The sequence below is a fragment of the Cuculus canorus genome, chromosome 1, assembly GCF_017976375.1.
Source record: "Cuculus canorus isolate bCucCan1 chromosome 1, bCucCan1.pri, whole genome shotgun sequence".
NCBI lineage: Eukaryota > Metazoa > Chordata > Aves > Cuculiformes > Cuculidae > Cuculus > Cuculus canorus.
In genome coordinates this window covers 101,249,488-101,262,469 of record NC_071401.1, presented here as the reverse complement: position 1 = coordinate 101,262,469, position 12,982 = coordinate 101,249,488, and positions in this window count along the sequence as shown.

Below are 12,982 nucleotides of genomic sequence, written 5' to 3'. Positions count from 1 at the left end.
ATTGTAACGTATATGACTCTTTAAAATAGAGTAGGAGACAGGAAGAAAAAAGACGGAAAGTGTTTCAAGCAACTTGCAGGTAACTTTAAAGCTCAAAAGAGTAGGAGTAAATTCAATAAACAGATGCAGAACGACTGTTAATGCTGGATTGCTTGCTATAGCAGATGGATTTTATAGATAAGGAGTGTGGGGGTGATGAAGAATTTTCTTTAGCAGGCAATTTCAAAATAAGGCCTAGATAGTGTCTGGCCAGTGCCAGATTTTCCAGGGCCATTCACATGAATAACTTGTGTTTACTTTCCTGATTTATCCTGGTTGGTCAAGGAAGAAAAATTGTCATAATATTTATAATCTGAAGTGCAGAAATATTAGATTTCTTATTGAAGTGACAAGAAAAGAAAGCAAAATAGCCTGGTCATAATTATTTACCCTTCAATAATGCAATCACCGTATCAGTAAGGGACCTTTTGTGATTATAAAACCCATGAGATTGAGTCAAGCAGCTGATATGGTGCACTCTATACCTGAGCATAAAATAGTCCAGCAGCAATTTCTGCCCTCGCTTATTCAGATGTAGAGTTCAAGGTGGGTAGAATCTGTAGCAACATTGGTATACTGAAATGTAAAACTAAAATTCTTTGAGTTCCATATAAAGAAAACGTGGTTATAGATTTGATTGTAATAGTAAAGTGTGAAAACTTTAATACGCTTGAATCTTCAAACATGCAAGAGTAGAAAAGATTGATTTTTTTTTTTTCTGATGTCAGATGAATAAGTCTGTTGGAAATTTAATTGACTCCTGAGAGCAAGGTTTGCTGTACTTCAGAAAAAATGTTGTCAGCAAGGTTTTGTAAAATCAAATCTTAATTCTATTATTAAAGATATTAATGTCTGTCTGTCTGAAGCTTTTAAAAATTCATGGAGACCAATTTAAATATTTAATTTAGTGACATTGACCCAATCATTATAAAAGTGCATGAAGATATTTAGTTCTTCTAAATAAGGAACTTGTTCTCACGTAAGACTCTAAAGCTCACCATCTCTGAGGAAAGAGAGATTGAATAGGATGCAAGGGTTAGAATGAAGTAAATAAAATTGAAATTACTGAGTTTGTTGATCTAAATTCAGTAAATACTGTCTCCTAATGACTTATATTTTATCATAGTTTTGCCTCATTTTACACAACCTTAGCTTTGTCCTTAGAGGTATGTTGTGCACACTTTATTTTTTAGCATGACTACTACTCTGTTAATCACACTACTGCAGTATCTAGCAGTCTACCACTGGGGTTGCTTCCTGCCATTTACAAAAATTGACTTTGTGTCTACAACAGTGATTCAAGCTGATTCTTTCCCTTTTCTTTGTTAATCAGAGAGTAAGTGTGTAGTTAGAAATGGGAAAGATGGTACATCTGAAAATGCTGCCATTCGTAATTTATCTTTTTCAGGTGAAAGCACTTTCTTCTTCAGCCCCTTCTTGGAAGCATTGTCAGACGTTGTGAAGCTTACTCCCAGCAATATGCCTGGTCAGAATGGAGAGAAAGAGCTTGTTCCTTGTTGCTCTTATTACTAGTCCCGAATCAGCTTCTTATAAGGATTTTTTCCTTTATCACTTACGGCTGCTGCTGTTTGCTCTAGGCAATTCCAGGCTCCACATGGGAATCTAGTGGCAGGCTTCTACATTAGCTCTTTGTGCCTACGAATATTGTCAAAAAGCTAGCAAGGCATGTGTGTTCTGTACTATCTCTGATGCACAAAGGGACAGTAATACACTTGAGTTCTTGCAGTTAGACTTCTCCTCCTTTTCTCCTTTCCTCATTTTTCTCACTCTCTCTCGTTCCTACTGTGAGCAATCCTAGAAAGAGTAATGAGTTCTGTTTTCACTCAGTCAAACTCTACTAAAATCTTTCTCTGCTGAGACTGCAAGTGTTGCAGCCAGGGCAGCACACAGTTGTTACTGTGTCCTAGGCAAGACAAAAACAGTACTACTTTTCTTTTTCATTGGCTACCTGCAGATGGATGGGTGTTTTCTTGGATTAACTGTGCTCTGGGAGCTCAGAATCAATATATTCGGGAAAAACTCCACACTATATCTTGATTTTCCTCACCAGGAAGGCTGAATGCAGGTTCAGCAATTTTATATTATGTCTAAATTTCTGCACACTTTAAACTGCAATATTGATATAAATCGTATATAGCAATAGATTTCCTGGGAAGATCTGGTAGTGCAGGGGGGCAAGCCCTATAGATGTTATTACATGCTTAACGACATTACAAAATGAACACAACTTATTGTATTCATTGAAGAAATCCAAATAAAAAACATTGTGTGATAAAAATCACATATAATAGCTCAAATTGTTTACTGCCTGGAGAAAAACTTGCAAATTTGGTACCCAAGTCTTACTCTGTGTATTAACAGAAACTTTCTATTATCCGAAAGGAAAATACACAATACTTGGATTAGTTGTGGGTGTAGTGGTGGCAGAGTCTCTGATTGTTCGCTTCTTCATATTTGGTGATCTGCTTCCCAAGAGATCTACAACTTATTTGTAAAAATTATTTCTAACTGAAAGTTCCTAAGTAACCTATTATCCTGGGAGCATGTGTAATAAATTATACTTCTATGAAAAAAAGAGAAAACAGTATAATACTTCTACTTTATGTTAATATTTGCTCTTCAAGTAATTACCATAAAAATATCAATTTACAAATAACTTTGTCTAATAGCTTATGACAGTTTGTGGCATTAGAATTTTTTTTGGAAGGTTGGAGAAAGGAAGCAGTAGATAATGTTTAACCGAGGAAAATCATAGTGACTTTTTAAATAATACTTCTCTGCAATTGGTAAATGCATGGTTTTCTGATAGAGTGTCTCATTACATTGTAATAGGTAATGAAATAGCTCTTGTTAACGATGTACAAATACAAATATATGTTTTCTTTATGCATATATAAAAGTATGTATGCACAACACGTAGCATATATATGTGCACACAAGACAAAGTATGGAAAAACTGCTAGCAAAATAATATGTATTTTTTAAATGAATTTGGGGACAAATCGTCTTGAAGCAGTTGCAGGGAATTTAGATTCAGACACACAGTGCTTGAAGATACAAATATACAAGCGTTCATTTTGTAGAAGTGTGATGTGTTTTCTTATCATTATTATTCTCATAGGAAGAGTATTCTAAGTTGATATTCCTAAGCCATACAGGCAGTCTTGACTCATCCAGTGAGAAGTATTTTTTGCTGGGCAGCCAGTTGAATATAGGTTTTTTAACCCTTAATCGAATCTCTTTGGCTTCTGTGTTGAAAATTGGTTTTCAACATTTTTCATCATTTATTGTTTTATCCGTTTATATAGTGTAGTACACTGAATGCAAACACTTCTAACACTTGAACATATTTTTCTTAATTACATGAATTAATGACCAAAGTCATGGTGTTTTTGTAATATTTAAGGGCCTATGCACAGGGGCACTTCAGTTTGAAAGTCACTTAACTACTAACCCTAAAAGGGATGCCGATTTTTGTTATGTGTTCTGTTGATAAAGGTGTCTTTTGAACCACCCTGATATCTGTTGAAGGGGGCAGCACACTGGGGCATAAGCTATGAAGACATTTCTGGAGTGCATTGATGATAACTTCCTGACGCTGGTGGCAGATAAGCCATTGGAGGAAGATGCACTGCTAGAACTGAGCCAACAAGGGAGGGTGCCCTCCCGGATCTGCTGTTTGTGAACAGAGAAGGCCTTATGGGAGATGTGACAGTTAGAGGACGCCTGGGACAAATTGATCATGAGATGATAGGGTTTTCAGTTCTAGGTGAGATGAAGGGGATTAGCAAAACAGTCACATTAAACTTCCAGACGGCAAACTTTGGACTATTCAGAAGGTTGGTAGGCAAAATCCCATGGGAGACAGTCCTTAAGGCAAGGGAGCCCACGAGTGCTGGGCACTCTTCAAAAATGATATCCTAGCAGCTCAGGAGAAAGCCATCCCCATGTTCTGGAAAAGGAGCTGGTGGGGGTAAAAAACAGCTTGGTTGAGTAGGGAGATCTTGAGAGGCATCAAAAAGAAGAGGAATGTCTATGAGCTTTGGAAGAAGGGACAGTCTTCTTGGGTGGACTACAAGGAGGAAGTGAGATCTTGCAGGGAAAAAATCAGGAGGGCTAAGGCCCAACTAGAAATCAAACTGGCTAAGTCTGTGAAAGACAATAAAAAATCTTTCTACAGATACATGAATAAGAAAAGGAGGACTAGGGAGACTATTCAGTCCCTATTGGATGCAGAAGGAAAAACACTGACAAGGGATGAGGACAAGGCTGAGGTACTTAATACCTTCTTTGCCTCAGTCTTTAATAGTAAGGGAAGCTGTTCCCTCTGTGTACAAACCCAGGCGTTAGAGGAGCAGAATGTGGCTCCCATGATCCAAGAGGAGGTGGTTAGAGACTTACTTGCCCAGCTAGACCCCCACAAGTCTATGGGGCCGGATGGGATCCACCCAAGAGTATTGAAGGAGCTGGCAGATGTCCTTTCCAAACCCCTTTCCATCATCTTCCAGCGGTCCTGGCTGACTGGGGAAGTTCCACTGGAGTGGAGGCTGGCTAATGTTGTGCCCATCTACAAGAAGGGTTGCAGGAAGGATCCAGGGAACTACAGGCCTGTCAGTCTGACCTCAGTGCTGGAGAAAGCTTTTGGAACAGGTGATCTTGAGTGCTATCATGAAGCACATGCAAGAGAACCGGGTGATAAGGTCCAGTCAACATGGGTTCACAAAAGGCAAACTAACCTGATCGCCTTCTATGACAAAGTGACTCAACTACTGGATGAGGGAAAGGCTGTGGATGTCATCTTCTTGGACTTCAGTAAAGCCTTTGACACAGTTTCTCACAGCATTCTGCTTCAGAAACTGTCAGCCTCTGGCCTGGACAGGCGCACGCTCTCCTGGGTTGAAAACTGGTTGGATGGCCGGGCCCAGAGAGTGGTGGCCAATGGAGTTAACTCCAGCTGGAGGCCAGTTACAAGTGGAGTTCCTCAGGCTTCAGTACTGGGTCCAACCCTGTTCAATGTCTTTATCAATGACCTGGATGAAGGCATTGAGTGCATCCTTAGCAAGTTTGCGGATGTCACTAAGCTGGGTGGAAGTGTGGATCTGCTGAATGGTAGGGAGGCTCTGCAAAGGGATCTGAACAGGCTGAGACCAATGGCATGAGGTCTAACAAGGCCAAATGTCGGGTCCTGCACTTGGGGCACAACAACCCTATGCAGTGCTACAGACTAGAAGTCTGGCTAGAAACCTGCACGGAGGAGAAGGACCTGGGGGTATTGGTGGACAGCCAACTGAACATAGGCCAGCAGTGTGCCCAGGTGGCCAAGAAGGCCAATGGCATCTTGGCTTGGATCAGAAATGATGCAACTAGCATGTCCAGGGAGGTTATTCTCCCTCTGTACTCGACACTGGTGAGACCACACCTTGACTACTGTGTTCAGTTCTGGGCCCCTCACCACAAGAAGGATGTTGAGGCTCTGGAGCATGTTCAGAGAAGAGCAACAAAGCTGGTGAGGGGGCTGGAGAACAAGTCTTACGAGGAGCGGCTGAGAGAGCTGGGGTTGTTTAGCCTGGAGAAGAGGAGGCTGAGGGGAGACCTTATTGCTCTCTACAACTACCTGAAAGGAGGTTGTGGAGAGGAGGGAGCTGGCCTCTTCTCCCAAGTGACAGAGGACAGGACAAGAGGGAATGGCCTGAAGCTCCGTCAGGGGAGGTTCAGGTTGGATATCAGAAAAAAATTCTTCACAGTAAGAGTCATTGGGCACTGGAATAGGCTGCTCAGGGAGGTGGCTGAGTCACCTTCCCTGGAGATGTTTAAGGGACGGGTGGATGAGGTGCTGAGGGGCATGGTTTAGGGATTGTTAGGAATGGTTGGACTCAATGATCCAACGGGTCCTTTCAACCTAGTGATTCTGTGATTCTGTGATTCTATGAACTGGCACTTAAAAAGGAATAAGGACTGCTTCGGGATGTGGAGGTTGGAAGTAGTCTTGCTGCAGTACCAATGAAATAGTGTATTTCTGGATCCTGAAGAGCAGTAGCAAGGGATATCATAACTGATGAACCCGGTAAGTTTATACGATGAGGTGACTGACCTTGTCGATGAAGGGAGAGCTATGGATGTTACTGGTTTTAGCAATGGCTTCAGCACTTTCTCCCATCAGATGATAATTGGCAAACTGATGGAATGTGGGCTTTAGAATAAATGGGCAGCGAAGTGTAACCAAAAGCTGGCTAAACTGCTGAGTTGGAAGGCTTGTGATCAGTGGCAAAGTCCAGACTCTTGCAGTGTCCTCCAGGGATCAGTGCTGGGTTTAATATTTCTTAATATCCTGATTACTGAGCTGGGTGATGGGACAGAGTGCACCTTCAGCAAGCTTTGTAGATGACCCCAAGCTGGGATTGTAGACCAACGAGGTAGATGTGCAGCCTTCCAGAGGAGCCTTGATCAGCTAGACGAATGAAGGGGAACATTATGAAGTTCAGCAACAGGAAACACGATGTCCTACGCCTGGGGAGGAATAACCTGGTGCCAAAGTACAGGCTGGGGTTGGAGAGGCAGGCATGGGGCAGTAGTGGTGATATCCCAGTGGGCCCCAAGTTGCTATAAACAACGGTGCAAAGAGGAGTATTATCCTTGGAGATGCTCACAATTAAACTGGCCATTATCTTGGGCATCCTTCCTTGTGTGCCAGCACTCTGAGCCAGAAATTGGACTAGGTAATTTCCAAAGACGCCTCCTAACCTCAGCCATTCTATGAAGATCCTTAAGCCTATAGGCTACTAGCTCAATTTTTGTGAGAGGTTCCTAAATGTTTTCTGATAACCAGAGCATTTGTTGCTGTGCTTTATATGTCAAAGACTGGAATAAAAATTTTTCTTTTTTCTAAACTTTCTCCTGAGGACAGATACATGTATATCTTTAAATATTCAGATGTTGTAGTATAGGTACCCATGAAAATACATTAAATATGATAGTACTTTGTGATGTATTTGATTAAAAATTCTGTCTTGCTGCAGCAGGTGTCAGCATGGATTTCAAATATTTGAAAGAAGAATCTGTTATGCATCATTAGTATGTGTACAAATTTGAATATGTCAGAATAATTACATAATTGCTGTACTATATTATTCTTTTTTGCTTTGAATATTTCAAAATAACATAATCAATAATATTAGTTACCATGGTTGTTTTCACTATTATTTGTGGTTTTGTGTTGCTTAATAACCTGTGTCATGCATTACACTGCTTTGTCTCTATGAATATTTTGTGTAATCGGGGATAGACCATATATTGCTTCTTTGTCTCAGTTAAATTTTCTCTGTTGCATTTACTGGGAAGGGGAGAGCACTCTGTTTTGTTTTACAGAGGGGGAAAGTAGCGATTCTGTGTTTGTTAATTTAGCTCTGTGGCATAGTGAAACTTAATGCATGGATCATTGAGGAACGAAGTGCAAAATTACTGTGTGACAAAGTAACAAACATTAATTTAGAGAGTAAATGGCTAATGTATGGAGGACAGGGAAGTAATTTGAGACAGACAGCATGGCTTCACCAAGGGTAACTGCTGCCTGGCCAGCCTAGTGGCTTCCTATGATGGGGTAACTACTTCAACGGACATGGGAAAATCAGCAGATGTAATCTATCTGGACTTTTGTAAAGCTCTTGACATGGGCCCCCACAACATCCTTCTCTCTATATTGGAGACATGAATTTGATGGCTGGACCATCTAGTGGATGAGGAATTGGTTGGATTGTCGCATTCTGAGAATAGTGGTCAATGGCTCTATGTCCAGATGGAGATCTGTGACAAGTGGTGTCCCTCAGGGGTCCGTACTGGGACCAGTGCTGTTTAATATTTTCATCAATGATATAGACACTGAGATCGAGTGCACTCTCAGCAAGTTTGCAGATGACACCAAGCTGAGTGATGCAGTTGTCACACCAGAAGGATGGGATGGCATCCAGAGAGACTTGGCCCACTGGAGAAGTGGGCCTGTGTGAACCTCATGGTGTTCAACAAGGCCAAATGCAAGGCCCTACACCTGGGCAGGGGCAACACACGCTTTCAATAGAGGATGGGGGAGGATGTGACCGAGAGCTGCCCTGCAGAAAAGGATTTGGGGGTGCTGATTGATAAGATTCTCAGAATGAATGTTGTTCTTGGAGTATGAAACTGGTTTTGGCTGGAGCAGGGTTAGTTTTCTTTAAAGTACCTTGTATGGGGTGATTGTTTGGATTTGTGTTGAAAACGGTGATAATAACACAGAGATGGTTTAGATATTGCTAAGCAGTGCTTACATTGCATAAAGGCCTTTTCTGTTTCTCACATCACCCTGCCAGTAAGTAGGCTCAGGGTACAAAACAAACTGTGAGGAGCCACAGCCAGGACAGCTGACACCAACTGATCAAAGGGATGTCCTACAAGAGTTTTTATACATCAACATTCTGATTCTCTCTCTGTCCATCTGGGAAGGGAGGGAGAAAGTGGCTGAGTGGTATTCAGCTACCTACTGGGGTTAAGCCACAGCACCGGTGATTTATTTTTCTTTTCAAATATATGCAGAAATAAAAAATGTTCTCTGGACCATATATATATTTCAATATGTTGAACACTTAGCTCTGCATTAGGCTGAGTTACCTGACAGATGGCCAACTCACGCAGTGGTACAGTTGTTTAAAATTTTCCAATTTATCAATACAATATTGCCCTTTTGTCAGAAGAGTTATCACTCCCACTGTTAAATCAGTGGAGAAACTTCTCTGTGTGCTGTCTAATTTCTTTCAGGCATGTTAGCTTAAATGGCTTAAACCTGTGACTTAAGTTAAATGGAAGTATTTATCATAAATAGAATAGATTTCACATGATTATCTCTTTCATCAATGGAAAAACATAGGTGGTGAGTGTGGTGGGGAAAGAAAGCATTTTATACCTGCCGCTGCAGTAAGAGTTGTGTTAGAGTTTCCTGCCTCTTAACTAGCTTTCTTGTAAGCCATGTGCATCTTCCTATCCTTACAGCCTTTTAACTCCTTCCATGTAAGATCAATTATAGCATCATTCTTTATTCCCACAAGTAGAATGGTGTCATGCCATTAAGGTATAGAGGAATCTATTAATCTCTCAATCTTGTCTTAGTCCGTATGGCTTTGGTCTATTTTAATGACAGGATGTTAGTGATTGAAGAAATAATCCAGAAGTTTTACTTTAAAAATGATTTTTTTTTTTTTTTTTGTCTAGGGGGGCAGGAGGGGATTACTACAAGCAGAGTTATTTTCTACTGAATGACTCTTATCTAACACGGAATTTTATGTAGCTGTTTATGATAAAATTAATTGTCCATATCACAAACATATCTGTCTGTTTGTGTATGGGTGTTAATAATAAAGTTGATGTAAAGTTATCACAGCCAGAGTGTTTCTTTCTATCAAGACACATATCCTATTCTGTTGGAAGCTTTGCTTACACTAGAAAATGTGGTTGTGCATAGGGAGTTGTTAATAACAGTTTATTATTGCAACAGATAACTGAATAGAAAAGCAGGATTAAAAATCTTCAGTTGTGATTACTTATGTAAATAGTAACTTTCTGCAGAGAGATCCTTTCCCTCACCCTACTTACCTGTCTTGTTTTGAAATTGTTCCTATATTGTCTGTTCTGCGCTATGCTGTTCTGGTAGTTTAGGTAGGAAAGTTAGGAGGGAGTGAGTAAGCAGTAAAAAAAATACGACAATGCAGATGCATTAACCACAATTTGCCTGCATCTTCACAACAGGCTTTGTGCCCAGTAATAGAAAATTTTCATAATTCAGGAAGCTTTTAGTAATCTATTATATTCACTTAAATTATTCCTCATTACACTTATCACAAATTTTCTTCTATAAACCTTTAAGAGATAGCTGTCAAAACTAAGGGCAGCCAGATTCAGTTAAACTATGATGCTTTTATCCTGACAGGAAGGAGGTGAACAGTTCAGGGGAAACATGTTTGCCTTGACAGTTTCTCTTAATCTCAGTGGATCCCATGACTATGAAAATGCCCATCATATCTTTGTTCTTGTGATAGAAAGCAAGTCCAGGAAAGAGTTAAAAATAAATGTTTCTTTTTTTGTTCCCGAAGAAGTTTCTCATCTAGCTGGAATTGACATAACTACTTTTGCTGCTTCAGTTAATTTCCTCAAAAGCTTCTCAAATGTAAAGACTCAAAGACGTATCGGAGGAAGCATTAGACATCAAGTGCCCCCATGACAGTCATTCTGGTTCAGATAATGGCTTTTTTTATGGGGAGGGTTCTTTCAATGTGAAAAAAGGTTGTTTTCCACCTGATCTGCAATTCCTTTGGCATTGCCTCAAAGACATTTTTGCCATGAGTAAGCATCTTCATGAGCTACTGCAGGCTCTTGGGTCTGACCTAATATGCATTCACCAGCCAAACTAGATTCATTTACTGTAAATCACAGAACCATAGAATGGTTTGAGTTGGAAGTGACATTAAAGATCATCTAGTTCCAATCCGCTGGCCATGGGCAGGGACACCTTCCACTAGATCCGGTTGGTCAAAGCTTCATCCAGCCTGGTCTGGAACACGCCAGGGATGGGATATCCATGACTTCTCTGGGCAACATGTCCCAGTGCTTTGCCAGCCTCACAATAAGAAATTTCTTCCTAATATATATTCTAAATCTACTGTTTTTCAGCTTAAAACCATTACCTTTTGTCTTATCACTATGCTCCCTGAAAAAGTCCTTCCCCATCTTCCCTATGGGCTTCCTTTAAGTACTGGGAGGCTGCTAGAAGGCCTCCCCAGAGCCTTCTCTTCTGTAGATTAAACAAACCTAACTCTCTCAGCCTATTCTTCTAATGGGATGTGCTCCAGCCCTCTGATTATATTTGTGGCCCTCCTCTGGGCTTACTCCAACAAATCCATGTCCTTCCTGTGGTGAGGGCTCCAGAACTGAATGCAGTAATCCAGGTAATTTCTCACGAGAATAGAGTAGAGGGACAGAATCATTTCCCTCAACTTACTGGTCATACTTTTTTTTGATGCGGCCCAGTACATATTTGGCTTTCTAGGCTGCAAGTGCACATTGCTGACTCAAGTTGAGCCTTTCACCCATCATCACATCCAAGTCCTTCTCTTCAGAGCTGCTCTCAATCCATTCTCCACTCCACAGCCTATATTTGTGCTTGGGATTGTCTCAAACCAGGTGCAGGTCCTTGCACTTGGCCTGTTGAACTTCATGAGGTTCACATAGGCACACCCCTCAAGCCTGTAAAGGTCCCACCAGCATGTTGACCATACCTCACAGCTTGGTGTTACCAGCAAACTTGCTGCAAGTGACCTCAGTTCCACTGTCCACATCTGTGACAAAGATGTTAAACAACAGTAGACCTGCTACTGACCCCTGCAGAATACCACTTGGATGCTGAGCCATTGACCATAGATATTTAAGTGAGACCGTCTAGCCAATTCATTATCCACTAGGTGATCCATCTGTCAAATCCATACCTCTCCAATTTAGAGAGAATAATGTTCTATGGGCCAGTGTTGAATGCTTTGCAATCTTACGGTTCCTGAGAAAAAGATATCATAGTAAAGTGAAGAATGTATCAAAAACTTAAATCTCTTACCTCTTGTTGCGTACATTGCTTTGGCTTCATTTATAAGGTTTCCTAACACTGAAGGAAAGTGGAAAACAGCTGTGGTTACAAGCAATTTCACTGTAGTGTTCCTGTATCAAAAATCTTAATTTACCTTCTTTGTTACTCAGTTAGTTGCACTTAATGCTTTCTGAGAAGAAATAATGATGCTTTATTCCATTTATGAGTGGAAACCAATCTCGCATCCTGTTATCTGAACAGTATATTAAAGGACTTCTCCCACGTTTCTAAACAGTATCAGAACTTTGATGGTCATCAACTTCCTGGCACGACTTAGCCTTTCCATTGGCCCATTTGTGTCTCCTGAATTGTTTACCGCCCTTGAGTTCGTTTATCTTGTCTTTGATGTTATGAAATTACACTGTAGTTCTTTTATGTAATGCATATCGGGTCTTTGAAGATGCATGTCTGTAGTAAAAGTTGAAATTAACTTATTCTTTCTGCAAGATGTTAGGGCCTTCAAGATTCTATTGAAACTTCAAATACCACCAAAAGAAACAAAATGTCAAAGTTATCCAGAAATTGAGGAAAAAAAAGGAGAAAATATATTAAAAAATAATTTAAAATGCTGTAATTTTAATAACATGCAATAATTCATGCTTTGGGATATAATTGTGATTTATAACCTTAATTTGGGATAACAGTGAAACTAAGGCAAAAAATGTGCTGTCATGAATTTCTCAAGGGTTTGTATGGATATAAATATTTCCTGCAGAAGGCAGATAATTTCAAAATGTTGACAGCTAGAGGTAGTACTATGTAAAGTAGAAATGCAACAGAATGAGAAATGGTGTTGCTACAGAAAAGCTATATTTACTCTTTAAACTATGAGTCCTTTAACATGCCACTGAAAGGTCAGTCTTCAAGAGTAATGGAGAAACTATTAGAATGAATGCTAGAAAATAAATTGCAAAGGATGTACTGTGAATATATTCCAGCTCTATTTTGTTCATAAAGTGGTGCTGAACTAGTGGTTACATTTTTTCTTTTGTTGGGTGTTCTATTTTTTTTTAATTCGATTGGTTGTTTTTATTAATAAATAAAAGTTAAGAATTTTCAAAATATGTAATTTTCTCCAAAACCTTTGGTGAGTTTTAGAGTTCCTACATGTCCTTATATGCTTTTAATTAAAATCCTCTTATATTTTATAATTTAATTCCGTTAGAAAAATGCAGAATGAATGGTTCTTTACTTCTTTTGCCAACAGGAGACAGCACAGGTAACACGTCTTGAGTGGATGTTCCTGGTTCATACCAATACCAGAACTGA